Raw genomic sequence first — 17,787 nt, 5'->3', positions numbered from 1 at the left:
CCTCCCACAAAAAATAGTTTCTATGTCTTACAGAAATATTAAAAAAAATCGGGGGCCATATCAGTTACAAAATTAATCATATCGTGTTTTTAAAATTGTTTTTTAAAAAAAAATTATTCCTCCCAGACAAAATCCATAGTCCATATTTGCCTTGAACACCCCCCTGGATCCACATAAAATAGTTGGTTCCTGTTTAGCGGCAGTTACTATGCTGCTTAGAAAAATAATAAAGTCAGGTTTTCAAAAAGAGAGAAAAAGACAAGAGTTTCAATTTATAGCCCAGTTTTTCTCCAAGAGAGGTGAGTAGACTGTGTAAGATTACCATTTACCATAATTAGCTGCTTAGCTACAGACTACTGTTTGCCTCCATTTCACTAACATTTAATGAATGAAGGAAATAATTTAACAACACATTTAAATTGTCCCTGTACCTCTTACCATTCTCAACAACAGGTGCAGCTCTAACCCCCGATACCAGCATAACTACTCACCCCTGTCACACTGTGTCCAATGATAAGCTAGTTAGCATCATTACAGGGAGACTGTGGATTTTTCCTGTCTACTCTTTTTACAGTTACACAACAAAAACAATGTATTTATTACTCACAGAAATTCAAACAATCTTTATAAAATTTCCCATTAGCACACTTAGCAGTGAGTGAATGAGGTTGATTGACAGTACTAAGACCGTCCTCCTGGTTCTGATTGGTTGTTTTTGGTCAGAACATTGCATTTCTTTAGACAGCAGTAGCAATATTGTGCTAGTATCAGTATTGGACTAAAGCAGTTGCAAACCTTTAAAATTGTGAAGCTTTTGATGGGTCAGATAGACTCAAGAAATTGTAACAGCAGCTTGGGGGGGATTTTATTTTTTGTCATGGGACCCAAGTTTCCTAGCGGCGCTCCTGATTATAACGTTAATATTTTAATATTATTGCTGAATTGTTATCTTAGCCTTTGTAAGGTGTTGTAAATGTAGCTTCCGTTCTTTGTTACCACATAAACTTTGCCACATCTATGATCTAGTAATGCCCAGCATATGCCCACCTGAAAGTTCGCCTGTCCTGGCTCACTCATCTCACCAGTCCTTTGACCGACAGCTGTGTTCAGATTATAGGTGCCTGTAATTCCAAGCCCAAACGCTAGTGGCGCTAATAAGGGAAATATGAATGTCCAGCAACGACATTAAAGCTTACAGAAGAAGAAAAAGTGCTTCACACGTCTATAGTTAGTGTAGGATGGTTTCACGACACTCTGAGGAAGTCTTTCAACCAATTCATGCCAGTCAACAGGAATATTATGTTGGTAAGTCATAAATCTCTGTTTACTAACAGCTTTCATGAAGCTTAAGTTTGACAAACAGAAAAATAAAAAGCAAAGCCAGCGTTAAATAACTGTAAAGCTAATTGAGGCCCTTTTTGTGGTTAGATTTGGTGGCGCGCAAACTAAAATCAAAGCCATTAGGTTAAAGCTATATGGTCTTATCAACACGAGGTGTAAGAATTCACTAAGCGTCAGTGTCATTTCATAAGATTACAGCGTGACATTTCAGAGTTACATCGTTGAATGCTATTACCGGTATTTCTGACCTGGTCTTTACCAACTTTTTGTCTCGACCTCATTTTCAGGAGCTGGCAGTGCGCTAAAACTGCTTAATTCCCGCATGATAGTCAAAGACACGCTTTCTTTGCATATTCTCTATCACTGCCAAACATTAGAGTTAATATTGACACACAGAACAATTTACAAACAAATATGATTTAACATGAGCTATATTAGAGAAATGGTAACTTTCATGTCTAACTACTTTTATATTTCCTTTAAGTATTTCCTTCAGCTTTAAATAAATAACAATATGGTCCTGGTTCAACTGAATACATGCTTGGAATCTATTATGACACGTATTTCTGCTCTTACCACAAACTGGGACAGGAGCATCTCTTGACAGTGACAACCTGAGTGAAGCTGGGGACTTAAACCTCCGTTCTGTTGAGCAACTCCCAGTGCTAATCCTAAGATGATAATAACAACTGCTTATATATGTTACGTTTGGCTTACGGTAAATATATATACATATATATTTTAATATTTTCCAGTATGAACCACGGTGTTCTGTGCAGGCGTCAAGGGATGTTGTGCTGGTGATATGCTTTTCCTTGTGTAAACTGTCTTTAAATTTCAGTGAACTATTCACTAATTCATTAAAAATGAAAACTTGAGGGATATGCATAATTGACTCCAACTTTGTTTGATGTGCTTGTCACCAGACATTCCCCAGTCAAGAGCAGGGGGTCTTGTGCAGCCTGTCCAAGATGCAACATGGCAAGAGCAGGAGGTCGCCCAAATAGTCGGCTACATCAGGTTGGAGTACCTCATCAGTAGAGACTCTGTATTTGGTTATGCTGGCTGCCATTTCTCCCTTCCATATCCCACGTATTTAGAACACACTGAAAAAAGGGAATCCAGCTCCAGCTTAAAAAGAAAATTGCTTTAATTGATCACAAGTAAAAAAAAAAAAGAAGAAGTTTATCCAAGTTCATTTATTATGTTTATTAAGCTGTCAATGTAAACCATCCATCCATCCATTTTCTTACACCCTTGTCCCTCAGTGGGGTCGGGAGGGTTGCTGGTGCCCATCTCCAGCTGGCGTGCCGGGAGCGAGGTGGGGTCACCCTGGACAGGTCGCCAGTCTGTCGCAGGGCAACACAGAGACACACAGGACACACAACCATGCACACACACACTCACACCTAGGGGCAATTTGGAGAGGCCAATTAACCTGACAGTCATGTTTTTGGACTGTGGGAGGAAACCAGAGTACCCGGAGAAAACCCACGCATGCACAGGGAGAACATGCAAGCTCCATGCAGAAAGACCGGGGCCGGGAATCGAACCCAGAACCTTCTTGCTGCAAGGCAACAGCTCTACCAACTGCGCTACTGTGCAGCCCCAATGTAAACCAATGTAAATGAAGTAACTTCTACAAATTTTATTTAAGGGCTTGTGACTAACTAATGCATTTAAAAAAAAAGATGCATCCTCTGTTTTTTCAGTCCAGAAAGTGCAACTGGAAGAAAGCTTTGCGTAAAAAAGGTGGCTTTCAAGACCACTCCAGATTAGATTAGTGCTACGACGGCGATGCCGTCACGAGAGGCAAACACTCAGGTGTGTGTAAGAGGATTCTGGAAATTTACATATATGCATTTTTATTATAGAACCCTTATTATTATTGATCGTAGTATGTCAGCATCTGAGGCTGACTGTCTTTTCTCACTTATGTGTCATATGTGCACACAAAGTGAATCATTAACATGTAATGGTCAACCTGGTGAAGTCAAATGAGTCAGCGGCACATACGAACGAATGGATTTGTTCCAATCACATAACCCTCAGAATAGTGCTGTTTTAGAGGACCAAAATATACAGCAGTGACTCACAATTTTTATTTTCTGAAAGAGATATCTTGAGCAGATATTTGTGGAAAAGTAAAAAGGTGTGGAAAAAAAAAGTTGGATTTTCTCACAGACTGTGTGGGATTGAGTATTTTGTCTACGTACAGGAGAGATGCAGGTAAAATTGGAGCAGATATTTTACTGTGCAAGCTTTATTTAATTACATTCAAGAGTTTCAACATGGTGTGAATGGTGAAATGTGCACTTCTTACTAAAACTGGAGATTTCGTGCAAGGATTTTGGACAAACACTCGGCCGTTTTCTTCTTTTCGTCAGAAGAAAATCTAGATCCGCACGCTGTTGTACAAATCTGCAAACTAAACTTATTGTTTAGTTTACCACTACTATCATTTAATTGTAGTAACATTAAATGGCTAATGTATTTTATTTAGCGTATCCATGGAAACAGTGTTTATCAGAGCATTTTTCAAAAAGTAATTGGCACGAACAAGCTAATTTTTCAAGAATTTGACCTTAATTTAACTAATTTGACTATAATAAACTAAAATACATATATTTCTTAAATCACTACACCACAGTTTAACAATCCTGACATTTCCAGGAAATTCAGTCAAGAAAAAGGCTCACTGGATAAGAAAGAGCTATGCTAGCAAGAATGCTACTTGTCTTTTTTTGTACAGCAGGCAGTATTTCTTTATTTTATTTAGCGTATCCGTCGAAACTGAGTGTTTTCCAGAGCATTTTTCAAAAAAGTTTATTTTAATTTCACATCTCAGCAACAAGGCAGTTCAAAATGCTTTACATCGTAAGAACACAAAAATACAACGTCATAAAAAACACCATACAGTCTTCCGTTTTCTTGTTCGACTGCAGAGATTTTTTTTCTCTCCTGTACTTATCCCCCTTTTTCCTCCTGTGGGAGGAAGCCAGGCTACCTGGGAAAAAAAATTAAACATATATCCATCAAGACTTTATGCCAGGATTCAAACCCACAACCTTCTTTCTGCTAGGCACCAGTTTTAAAAACCATGTGACTGTGCAGCCTGCAATCTAATACTCCTCATTTAAATGTAAATAATTTTAACGCCTCACATTCAATTCTCTTTCGTAGAGATCAGGTAAGAAGTGAATCATGAGAACGAGCAGGGGACACAACTTAAACATTATTTAATCTGAGAGAACTTCACATCTGCAGGTTTTTATAGGTCTTTGTATCATTAAAATAAAAGTATTAGTGCTTTATTAAAATGACTTATAAGTGGAGGGTTAGGCTAGTAGATAGGCCTCAATATGTTCCTCATTTGGCTCCTAAAGCTATGAAAGCGGTCTGGATTATGTTTAGTGGAAACTGTGAGTCCAATTTTAAACAGGAACCATAATAGGGAACAGAAAGTCTCAAAAATCCTCAGGATATGGGGTTAAATGAACAATATATTCCAGTTCACAGCTTGGTTGGTTGGATTATGGGTTAGAGTCCAAAATGGGTCTCTATTGGGTGTCCGTATTACCACGACTCTTATAGTGTTTAATGATCCCAGATCCCAGAGAGAGGGAAAGAAAAAAAAAAAAAACAATGACTTTGGTCCCTGGCTGAAAACTTTTACAAACCTATGCTCATTTTTTCTCTCTTTACTTTCCCATTGCTGTCTGTGTTAGACTGAGTATGAAGATTGGTGGGCTTTGAGCTTAACCTGTAACCACAGCATGACTTCAAAAGGATCATGGCACACTAATAGGTCAAAGCCTGATGTAATCTTAATCGAAAGCAGGCCGGACTAAATGAGTGAAGAGAAACAGATGGATGGAGCTAGATTAAGTGTGACTGACCACAAACAGAGAGAGAGAAAGAAGGTAAGATAGAGAAAGAGAGAGAGGGGGGTGCGTGGGGGGGAAACTTGAGGTGAAAGGTAAAGGGGGGGCGCTAAACATGATCAGACGTAGTTGTAAAAGAAGAAAGATGTAGCAGGAGAGGCAGAGAAAGAGATGGAAGGATAAGGCGTAAACTTTGAAAAGCGTGCAAAAAGGGTAAAAGACGAACGCCGGGCAGCGTCTCCAGCTCTGTACAGTAGGGATGATATCCATCCGCTGACCGCAGGCCAGATGAAGTGTGACCGTCTGGTGGTCAGACTGGACCTGAAGATTTTCCGCTGTTGCAAAACACTTCCTGCCTGCTGTTTTCATGTAATGTGACCACTCACAGTTTGCTCTCCCCCCTCCACCACCTCCTGGGCCGCCATACTTTAAGCTGAACAATATGTTATTTTTGCGTTATTTCTTATGCCCGCGGAATGGACTCGGAGCTCTCCAGGCCCTTCCAGGCTTGGACGAGCTCCACTGCCGCGAATAACGACTCGGCCGTCCAACATGTGTTAGTCCTCATATACTGAGCGGCGCACTCGGTGGGGGCCAGAATGACGATGATCAGAGCTGCAATCATATCTGACAAGGTGATATGTCGTCCCCGCGCTGTCTTTTAAAAAGCTGCGCGTGACGACTCGATGAGAGGACGTTTTGCCAAAAGAATCACGGAGCCGGCCGGGGAATTTAGGAGAGGAAATAAAGAGAAACTGTGAGGTGGAGAGAAAGGCCGAGTTTCCTCTTGGTTAAACTAATATCAACAGCTAAAACACACAGCCTTTAGTCACTTACACACTTGACTTTACAAATAAGCCAAACTAAACATTTGGTGATTTCTTAAAACTCCTAAATCTCTGAAACGTATTGGAGCTCTATTAAATTTAGCCTGGTTTTGCTCATTCCTGTCCCATTCACAAACTCTGCTGTGGGGTTGGATTTCTGCTCCTTGTCTGCCAGAGACCTGTTTGTGGCTGCTGTGGTATTCCACGCTGAATGAGTCATGTCTGGTGGTTATTATGGGGCAGGCGTTTGGCTCACCCCCCGACTCTCACCCCGTCTAGTGGCAGCAGACAAAAATTACATGATGTTTTTTGAGCCTCGTCCAGTTAAGCTGACGAAGAGCGGTTCTCATTTAACCGGGCAAGACGAGTTAAGGGCGCATTTTTGCTTTGTGATGTAAGAATACCTGACAGCATCGAAGAAGATGGCAAAGAAAGCTCTAAAAAAGGAAATGCTGACAGTGAGCTTCCTATAAGTGAGCAATTTGTTAAACAAAAACACAGAACTTTATTGAATTCTTAACTAATTTAAGCTAAAATTACAACCTTTTGTCTTTGAAAAACACAAAGTTTAATGGCTAATGACAAATAGACAGGCATCATAAGCGTGTCTAATACTTTCCACAATACAGTTTATGTTTTATTAGATGGTAAGAATCATAATGTCTTACTTATGTTTGTAAAAGGAGGAAAGGAAAGGAAACACACAGACCCTTATTATTGTTATTGTGGCACCACAAATTTAAAATGAAAAGGAATCTTGTACATTAAAATACAGCACAATAACAGAACAAACTACTTACTGTATTTGATTCTGCAGTTCTTACAGATTCATAAGAACTGCTCATCTGAGATCTGCAAAACTGAAAAGGAATCAAAAGTCTGCCTAATATCAAACCAGACTAAACCTTTCCTGTTTTGTCTTTTTCTTTTTAAAGATTTTTTTGTATTCATAAAAAAAAAAATCAAAGTTTATTGATTACTTTGCAGGAAACAATTTCAATAGTTTTCAGAGTTGACACTTTATGGATTATCCGAAAACCTAATACAAGATTTTTCCATAGTCATTTGAAATTTCAATTTTACCGCAGATTGAAGATTAAAAGCTTAAATGCTTTAGTCTTGTTGTCGCCTCTTTCAGGGGGAGCCACGCCTTTCCTATGGGGGTCGAAACTCCCAAATCTGCTAATAATATCTCTTTATTTCTCGTAACATTGTGAGGAAAAACTAGTAGCAGTCATTTTGAAACTTGGCTTTCTTTCTGAAGATCTTCTTTAGAAGCCATACCATACCTTTAGGTCCAACGTTAGCAGCCACTTTGTTGAATGGTTTCGCTGTATGAAGTAGAAAACTGCTCAACGGTTATCGCTCAACAGCGATTGTTTATCGAAACCCTGAATTATTGTCCAATCATCGGTTTTATGGTAAAGTAAGAAATGTTTTACATGAAAATAAAGAGTAATGTCTTAACATTCTAGTGAATGCTAAGCTGTTGTTTAGTTAAACATTTTTGATATACTTATTGATGTACTTACTGCGTTCTGAGGCAACGGATGATTACCAACCCCAGTCATCTCCCTAATTAGTTGTTGAAATGATTTTTATGTTATTATATTGGATACATTTCAACTTTCCAAGGTCTTGTCATCAGGTTGATTCATCAGTAGTGCTTGTCCAAGAAATACAAACTAACCCCAGGCTGTTATTTCTTGGTAGCGCGAACAAATCCAAACATAATATTAATTTGTGCAGGACGGCCTTTGTTTCCACAGAGTGCCTCTTAGCAGCAGCAAAAGAAACTGACATACTTTGGAAGATTTTGAGCTGGTGCTTAAATTACGCAAAGTTTTCATCAAATTCTCACCATAATTAGCTGCGCAAAAAAACCAAAAAAAAAAACCAGATAAAAATGTAATTATGTGAGTCAGTTAGGTTTTTCTGTTCGGCTTGGGAACTTTTTCAGCAGAGATGGCAATGAATTCCCAACCACGTGTTTTATTGAGAAGCCTTTCTGCAGCCACAAACAAATTAAGCTGTCTCAGGAAAAGCTGAGGTTCAGTGACAAATGGTTGTGCGGGAGAACTCAGCTCACCTTGTTCACATCTACTGTCTACTTCCTAAATATTCCCAGCTGGGAATCCTGATCCCGGGCCTGCAGTGGCACAAACTCTCTGCTGGGAGCCGAATGACTTTCTGTTTCTGAAGCTGTCCGTTTGTATTTCTTCAGTGTTCAAATATGAATGAAAGCCGTTTCCTGGCTGAGACTGAGAGAGAACATGTGTGTTCACTGTATGTGGGAGACAATGTGTGTGTGTGTGTGTGTGTGTTCTGTCTGTGATAGTTTTACCATGTGCAGAGTCCCTGCATGAGGTTGAGTATAGTCGGATATGACGGAAGCTGTCAGGACCAGGCTACTGTCGGAAATCCGTCCTCTGCTAGCGCTACGTCCTCCTTTCCCTCTGCTCGCTCATTCTGGGCTTTATAAATAGGTTTCATACTCATTGCACATTCTGAAACTATCACTAAATAAAAAAATGAGGTCACCCTGCTTCAGTACGTTAAATACAGTGTGGCCACGTTCCATTCTGAGCCACTCTTTTATAGATTTGCTGTTTAGTTTGGATCCTTTCAGAATAGCCATAGGACTTCATTTTTTACTGTTTTACCATTAAATTTGTATTGGTAAGGAATTGAACTAGGCCCTAAAGCTAAGTGTTGTTGTTATACGGTCGTATTTATTGAGGAAGGTCAGCCATCCTACCAGTCGCTGGTTTTGGTAATTTAATCACTTGGTCCCAACCTGACCAGTTTCAGGCGAAAAACTTTAAAAATCTCCCTCCAGAATCGCCATGAGGGGAGAAAATGTTGAGTTGAGTAGGAAATTCAACTTCAAATTCAAAAATACTTTATCGATCCCAAAGGGAACTTAAATAATATAATTAAATAGCGTATATCTACGTTTTTTTCCCTCCTATGTACCGTCGACTTTATTTTTTTTCTTTGCGTTTCACACAAACTGCACTAACAACATTATCATTGTTAGCGCTTTATTAGAGGAAAGTATGACTCAGTAATGATGCGGCTGATTATAGTGTGTTTTAATTGCATCATTTAGAGACAGTTGTAAACACTCACTTACTCAGCGGTTCTGAAAGTCCAGATCCGGACCCAGTCCAGACCATAGTTTTAGGGCATCATGATTTCCACCCAGCAAAAAACACAGACGGGATCTGGGAATTGAACGTATAAAAAGAAATCCACTGTATAAAATGTTTTATTACAGGCTCTTAATCCGCTGGTTTATAAGCGCTCTACTCGGAAGAGGAGAAAAATAAAAGAACGTGTCGAATAAAATGATTTTTCACCAGAATAATTAGTGTCCTCGCTGTACCTTAAGGACGAATCATCCACACTGGGAAAATAACGTAGCTTAAGTCACACTGGGCTTTGTGGTCGAGCAGACAGCAAAATAAATTGGGAGGTACGAATTAGGCATTAGCATCACCAACCATCTCACAATAACAAGGTGGTGACAGCAACAGCAGACATTTCATAGACATCTTCTTAAGCTTTACCTTACAAAGTTAGAGCTGCATAGGTCATAAGATGAGAGCTACAGGCATAAAGCGCTACTTCTTTTGCTTTGTATTCTGAAAAAGAGATTTCTCAATTTTAAAGTTCTGATCTCATCTTTAGACGTTAATTTTGACAAACTGATATTACTATTGTGATTCAGCAATGTAAATTCTGGACGAAGTTGTGTTTCCTTGGCTTTGAGAACACGAGCATGGCAACAGCCTAACCAAAGCTAAAAGTAGACTTTGAAGTGCCACATAGAGGCAGCTATCAGATTCGTCTGGTGCCTAGTCACTCCCTGGCGGTCCTTCGGCTACACCCCCTGGTTTCATGTCCTCTGGATGGACCAGGCTCCTCCAGCCAGGACTTTCCTGCTATCCCAACCCCAATTCTAACCTTAACCCAAACCCTATAATTAGCTCTTATGGAGGGAAAAAACGAACCGCACAAGCCATTTTCTGGTAATTGACTGCAAGTAGAGTTTAAATAGTCAGAGACACATGCACACAAGCTCAGCTTGCATGCATGCACGTGCTCTCACATAAACATAGCTCCTCATAGACACACAGAGTGGGTGCAGCTGCAGCATGTGCGATAATGAGGCAATCCTTGAAGGGGACTCATCTGGACTGCGTTATATCATCACCCTGGAAACAATCCACTGCTTTAAAATAGGAGTGTTTGCTCGCAGTCAGCTGCGGCATGACCTCATCCAATATAATTTCTACAATCAGGGGAAATAAAAGATATTTAATGGGTGAATTTGCAAAGCACAGCGGTTTACTTAATGTCTTAGATTTTTGTTGTGCTGACTGATTTAGAGCTTTGTCAGCCGCTAAAATTTGTCTAAACACAGACTTGCTGTAAATTTGCTTTGCACCTGACTTTTGTGTTCTGAGTGGGATAAACTGCTACAAAAACAAAATAAGCATCTTAGTTTTCCTACCCTTATTCAACCACAGAATATCTTAAACAGTCCAAAATTAAAACGCATAAAAAGGTGTTCAGGTATTCTCCCCAAAGTGTGACGCGTATTTGTATTCAGTCCCTTTACTCTCATACACCTAAATAAAATCTAGCTCAACCAAATGCGTTCAAAGAGCGCCTAATTAGTGAATACAGCCCACCTGAAGGCCTCAGAGGTTAGTTAGTGAACATCAGTGAACAAACAGCATCATGAAGACCAAGGAAGACATCGTACAGGCCGGAGCAAACGATGTGGAGAAGCGTAATGGAGGATTTGGTTTTAAGGCCACATGCTACTCTACTCTTTGAATGACTCATGATGTTTATTATTCTATCAACATAAAATGGACAGAGTGTGGCACAACATCTAACCTACCAAAACAAACATGGCCACAGCAGCGTCATGTTGTGGAGAAGCTTTTCTCTAAAAAGAAAACTTGTCAGAATTAATGGGCAGAAAAATACGTTTACATAAACCAAAGCACGTATGTGTTAGAATGGTCTAGTTCAGAGGTTTGCAACCTTACGCTCCAGAGCCACAAGTGGCTCTTTAGGCCTTCCACAATGGCTCTTAGTAATGTTGGCTTAAAAGCATAAATAATCAGCTTATGTTTTATATATAGATTTAGTAATAAATGCTAGTTTAAAGCCTCAAACATCAAACATAAAATAGGTTTCTTTAAAAAATACAAAACATTTCCTGAAGTAGACATTTCTCTCTTTTTTTCTCTAACATTCACATCTCTAAAGAAGTCTTATCTGGACTAAAGGCATACATGACTCTTAGGGTCATGTATGCCAAGGTCTAGTCAAAGTCGAAGCCTTAAGCCAATTGGAATCAGAATCAGAGAAAATACCCGAGAAAACCTGCAGCTGTAATTGCAGCAAAAGGAAGTTCTCCAAGGTGTTGACTGAACACAAATACATGTCACAATTTTCACACTTTTGTGGAAAATTCTAACAAAACATGTCTCCTCCCTGCCACCTTATGTTGGTGTAACTAAACCAACATTTACTTTGTGGTTACATTGTAATCAAATGTGGAAAAAGTACGAGGGGTGTGAATACTTTTGCACTGTAGAACAGTGCGGCGCTCAGCTCAGGTGGTCTGCCAGGTGTTCCCCTTCTCTAAAGACTGTGTGTGAACTACTGACTTCATGGCATAAACTGGTGTCCCCTCCTGGTGAGGCTTGTATTTCTAACTCCACATCTGGATGCTGGAGCTTTGCAGGAAATGTACTGGTTTATGCGCTTAAACCAGTGATAAATTGCTATAATAGCACAAATAAGCTAGAATAAATTATTATTTTTTTTGTTTATTTCTTTTGTCCTAACTGAAGAATCGTTTGTACTGATATGGATTCAATTTCAGCCACGTCACTTCTGCCACAAGTTGGACGTGCCGGGCCTGTTCCCCAAGCAACAACTTTATTAAGGTCTGTGCTTATGTGTGTGCGTGTGTGTGTATGTGTGTGTGTGTGGGGGGGTGTGCGTGCGTGCGTGCGTGCGTGCGTGTGTGTGTGTGTGTGCATGTATGTGCGCGTGTGTGCAAGGTTTAATAGAAGGTTGCGGTGGTCCAGAGGGTGCAGCCCTCTCCAGCTGCGGGTTTACAAGGGTGTAACATCAAACGCATGCATTCTCCCGCGTTTAGCACGCGGGTCTGACACATCTTTTACTTGGTCCCTCAGAGTCCCTTAACAAGTTCATCAAACGAGCTCATCTTATTTCATCCATTCCTAGCATACCATTTATTCTCCGGAAGCAGTTTAAAACACAGTTTTTGTCATGTCCAGTGTAGCTCACAGGATTTATTTGTTGTTTTTGTGAGTAAAGCGATGCAGACTGATTATAGTCAGGGCGACGATCTAAGACAAACCCCCGTCATTCAGCGTGGACTCAGCAGGTGCGTGCGTGCAGCTGATAAGGAAATGAAAACCTTGTCTCTTCAGCCTCCTGCAGTCCGGTGATGTCAGTGACACTTTTAAAGAAGGATTATTTTTCACTCTCTCTGGACGTTTCTGTGAAACTCGCCTGACTGAGGCGCAGCAGTGGAACCGTCGTAAAACCCTGTATGAAGTACGAAATGTTTGCACTTGACCTGCCTTAAAACTGCCTTCACACTTTATATTTGTAATACATATCCACGTTAAGTTTTGTAACATAACGAAAGCTTTCTTTGGTGACTGACATTTACAGTGTCTTTCTTCTCCATCTTGAAAGTGTTGACTTTGGCATAAAATGCATCTCCATTAAATAAAATACAATTAAAAAACTACATGCAGACTTCGGCAATCTGAGTGAATGTAGCAACTGTTTATATTTGTAGCTGGTGGAACCTTACATTTACAGTGCCATGCAAAAGTATTCACACGCATCGGTTTCACATTTTAGACCAATACAACGTTGAATATAATTGTGAAGTGGAAGAAAAAGGATGCATAGCTTTTGTAATTCTGCTTTAAACAAAAATCTGAAAAATGTATCATTTGTATTCAGCCACCTTTGCACTAAATGCTGGTGTTGTATGAAGGCCAAGTTAAAATTGCAAAGAACTTTAAATCAGAGCTAGGTTATGAAACAATATTCCAAGCTTTGAAGATCCAATTCAGTGAGCAAATGGAAATAGTATAACACAAGTGTAAAACCACAGACAGACTGAAATCCACCTAAACCGATATGAAGGTCAAATAACCCAGTACAGATCATTGAGATGTGATACAAAAAGAAAGTTTTTAACACTTTCTCTTCTCTATAAAAGACACTGATGGGACTTTTGATGAAATGAATCCTTTGATCAGATGGCGATGCTCAGTTTCATTCTGTACGCCATTCAGAAATCAAAATTTTCTTTTATGAGTTGCCAATTTTGTGTTTTATGTTTTGATTTGCACCCTTACAAAATGAACTACTAAAACATATTAGTGTATTTATTGTTGATTGTATAAAAATGTAGGGTCAACCTAATCCCTCACTTTCAACTAAACAATATAGAGTCTGAAAATAAAAATATTTTTATAAAATATGTATCATGCAGCTTTTGATGCACAATGCACCTTTACACATTATTGGCTGGCGATTGTGAAGCAGCCAATCAGGGACTTGTATTTGCTTTCCTCGGCGCTGACTGGCTTATTTCTAGAGCGGAAATAAGGAAGACTGTAGATTTATGTTGCTTACATATTTTCTGTAAATAGCTTGTATTGGCATCTCACAACTATAACTTTTTTGGTGTCTAGATGTGAATATTTGCGTTTAATTTTTTTCCAGAGGGACTGACAGTTAGTGCCTCTCTTGTGCTTCATGTCTTTATTCTCTCTCTCTCCTCCTCTATCATAAAAACTGCAATTTGGTTTGCAAGTCTCAGTCAGTCGAATCATAATCACTTTGTACCCATGTCTATTTCCATTTCCCTGTAAACTCTCCCTTTTTGTTCCCCCCTGTCTGTCCTCTGGTGATGTGAGCTCCCTGGCATCCGAGGCAGCCAGTCATTACACCATGGAATATATCAGAGCCAACCAAAGCCCTAAAAGTTTGGAAAACTGTGGTGTGCAGGATTTTATTTATTGTTGCCTTTTACAGTAGACAGACCCGGTTAACATAAATCATTTGCCAATGATTAAAGGTTGAAGCAGCCATTAGTTTATCTCTGTCAGCTCCAACAACCCGACTGATGCATCCAGGGTTGGCTCTGGAAATGATTGGAGTTGACCAGAAGACCAAGACAGCTGAGCTCATGTAACCACCGAGGGAATGACCCGGGGATGAAACACGAGCGGTGGGCAGCGATGGTTGCACACAGCAGGGCGAATGAAAAGTGAGTGAGAGAGGACTTTAAGAGAAAGTTAAAAATACAGGCAGAGGTGAGGAGGACTGAGTCAGGTGGTCAAACGGTTCCCGCCACCTCATTAGTGGCAGTGACATCACAGCTGATTTCTCTTTGAGACCGCTGCTGGAGCTCCACCGCCACTCTGTAACGGAGAGCTGGAGCTGCTACTGGCCAGATTGAGCAGCAGAGTCTGGGGGATTGCTTTTATGTTGCCAATAAAGGGAGGCTAATCACAGCAACTCTTCTTTTTTATGTTGTAATTTCACTAGCCAGGTCAGAAATGAACTACCAGAACTAATTTACTAAAAATTAGATTCTAACAATTTTCCTTTAATGCGTACCTGATATTAATCGTTACAGAACTTTCCATTTGGGTCGCAGAGAAACAACACGAGTGTTGCACAAGTGACGGATCCATCCACGATGGGTTTTAAAGAGATATGTCTGGGATATTTTAATTAAAGCTTTGGCAACAGATTTTATCTGTTTAATGCTTGCGGCAAATAACTTTCACTGTATTTCAATTCAGTGAAATTCAATTCACTTTCACTGATCAGATCAGATCAGATCAGATGGTCCTGGTGGATGAATGCAGCAGATTGTTTGAGATTGGACCAGAAAGTGGACTAAATAGCAGCACTAGTGGGTGGGACTATCCGAGGGTCCAAAAAGTACCACCACATGAACTATAGGCCACAAAAACACAACACAACAATGGAGGATATGGATGATATGTTGAAGATTGTGCTCAGTCGGCCACTGTTGTTTAAATCTCCAAATCCACTCAGTCGCTCTTCTGAGTTTTTTTCAAACAGCATGTTGGATTAGTGTTGTGTATTTATTCTTGTGACGCAACCAGTGACTCCACCTCCGAGCCAATCAGTGACTTACAGTCTTTTGACATGTTTTTAACCCAATTCCACACATTTTTCCACCAGCAAAGTAGGTTCTGAAAAGGGGCTGACAGCACGTGGCCGTTACTAGTGGAAAACCGCATAGAGCCAAGTCAAACCGTGCTGAGTAGACGCTGTTGGAAAAGGGCCGTAATTTTTAGATTTATACACGTGAAGAGCTGAAGACACTGTCTTCTCAGTTTTCATTCTGTAGGAGGCGCTGTGTCTTCCCCTTCCCAATGCAGTATGTGCTCAATGTGCAAGAGAATGGTGTAAATCTTGAATTTCCACCTTGCTTGGTGATGCCTGGTTGCAGGAAAGCAGAAGAAGTGGCCTGTTTTTCGAAGTTAATTGTAGCACGAATTAGACATGTTAGAGAAAAGCCTTGGCAGTACGTGCAGCAATAAGGAGATGGAAGAACAGAAAACCCTTGAAGGATGGGGTTGGATAGCATCATTGGAGTTTGGAGAGTTTAGGCCCATCACCGTGATGCTCATTTAAATCCTCAACGCTAAAATGAGCGTGTAATGCCTTCCTGACACTTGATATGAACTGGAGGCGGGAGAGCCTTGAGCAATATGCTTCTCCTCCAGTTGCTCCTGTCGAGTCAGTCCTCAGCCAGAAGCTGTCTGAGCAGACACTGAGCACAGGTGTGAATTTGTCTAATTGTGTTTGTGTAAAACAAAGAGCACGTTAGGAATAATAATAAAAAAAACATTTCAAGGTGAAAAGTCAGCTCAGACAAAATGCAGGAGAAATGAATCTAATTTTAAATGAGCTCCAGATAACAGATTGGAAACAGACGTCCACCCTGCGGAGTTTCTTTTATTGCTCCTCCATGTTCACAACTGCGACGAGATTCACACAAACTGGATGAGGCACGCTCGTACAGCGGGGGCCACATGCATGACGACAGCCTTCAGACACACTCAGACACACGAGATAAAAGTCACACAGACTTTTAATTCTCCAGCATTCGTCTCATTGTTTTACAGCATTCTGAGGGTTGTCGAATCAAACAATAGCTTTTTACTGTGAGCCTGAACTCGCTGCACCGCAAGAGTGTTTGTGAGAAACTCCATCATAAAACGGGATATGAATGGAAAAACCTAAGAGAGCGAGCACGGCTTCAACTGATGTCTTCCAGTTGTGTGACCTCTCTTTCCTTCTGCTTCTTTTTTTTCTGTCTCTCTGCTTCTCTTGGTTTAATAAGGCCAGCTGTAGAGTCTGGCTCTCTTGGGAAACACAGTAGAGTGTGGCTGGCGCTGAGGCTGCATGAGGTTGAAATTGGGGCTGGGGTGGGGAGCAAGTTATAGGGGGGCGAGCACTTCCGACCGGTTTCCCGATGCAATACACCATGCAGTCTGGAGCGCTGGCAGACGGCCACCATCTCTTTCCCATTCGTCTTTTTAGTCGAAATCTTTCTATTTGACTTGTCTTCCTGTTCTTATTCCTGTCATCATGCCATGCTCCCTGCTGCGGAAGACCAACAATTACTTTTAGAAAAGAACCACTCCAGACGTCTGCTCAGCGGCATCAAAACAATGTCAAATCCTCCTTTCTGACTCGTTTCATGCAAAATAAGAACATCTGACAACTATAATAAATAACTCAGTTGCTTGGGGTATCTCTACCCATCTATCTATTTGCCTGTGTTCTGCTCCAGCCCTGCATCGGAGTTTTGACAGGCCCCTGACCCGTGCCAGAATGGTTCAACTGGGTTGAGACTGTGGGTGTGTGTTGTATATCTGTCTTTGTGTCAGTTGTGCTTTTGTGTGAGTGTATGTCTCTCAGAGAGATTGGACCCAGCTAAGCTGGTGGGTGTTTTTCATCAGACTAATGAATAATATGTCTGAGTTGAGAAAAGAGTATAAAGCAAACGGAGAAGAGGAAGGGAAAGGTTGGGGGAGGAGACGGGTGGGGTAATGACTATCAGATGGTGTTCCAGTACTACTGTGCTGCTGCCACCACTACTGCTGCTGCGTCTTTTAAGGGGAGAAAACCACTCGGTTTTACAATTTATATACAGTATATTGTCATTATACCCCAGAAGTGTGGAACGACCGGCGTGAGAAAGAACAGCTCTGCCTCAAATGAAGAAAGAGTTCAATGAGTAGACCGAACAGAGTCAATCCCATACCGAAGATCAGACACTTTTTTAGACTTATGACACAAAGCTGCATCTGCAAAAAATGAGCTGATATGTTTCTGAATCCAATTTTTCTCAAGCCCAATTTGAATGATCACAATAAAATGAAAGTGTTTTTTTTTTCTCAGAAGCCCGTTTACTTCCATAACTCTTTTATAAAGCACTTACTTTACGTACTAAGCGATCTTTTTAATTCTACCTACAGCAGCAAGAGATTATCTCTTTGTGAATAATATTACTTTGAACATTTGTTTTTCTTGGAACAAGAAAGCTCACAGTACCCATCTCAGCTGCAGACATCCTACATTATATCATGTATGTTAGGTCT

The 17,787-nt window shown here is 40.5% G+C and overlaps 1 protein-coding gene across 2 annotated transcripts in view; it reads left to right on the top strand.

The window, feature by feature from the left end:
* Window positions 1-1,177: 1,177 nt before the first annotated feature.
* The window catches only part of LOC103478308 (basic helix-loop-helix transcription factor scleraxis), a 37,322-nt gene continuing 20,712 nt past the window's right edge, over window positions 1,178-17,787 (top strand). The window contains exons 1-2 of one of the 2 annotated variants that reach the window (XM_008432055.3): window positions 1,178-1,305; window positions 2,268-2,361. The gene's annotated coding sequence lies outside the window, so the exon portion shown is untranslated. Of the gene's footprint in view, window positions 1,306-1,925; window positions 2,060-2,267; window positions 2,362-17,787 lie in introns of those variants that run through there. The other variant, XM_081597560.1, reaches the window with a different exon arrangement.

This window comes from Poecilia reticulata, chromosome 16 (assembly GCF_904066995.2).
Source record: "Poecilia reticulata chromosome 16, P_reticulata-male-v2, whole genome shotgun sequence".
NCBI classification, from domain to species: Eukaryota; Metazoa; Chordata; class Actinopteri; order Cyprinodontiformes; family Poeciliidae; genus Poecilia; species Poecilia reticulata.
The sequence above is the reverse complement of the archived record's forward strand: the minus strand, read 5'-3'. Positions and strand labels throughout refer to the sequence as shown.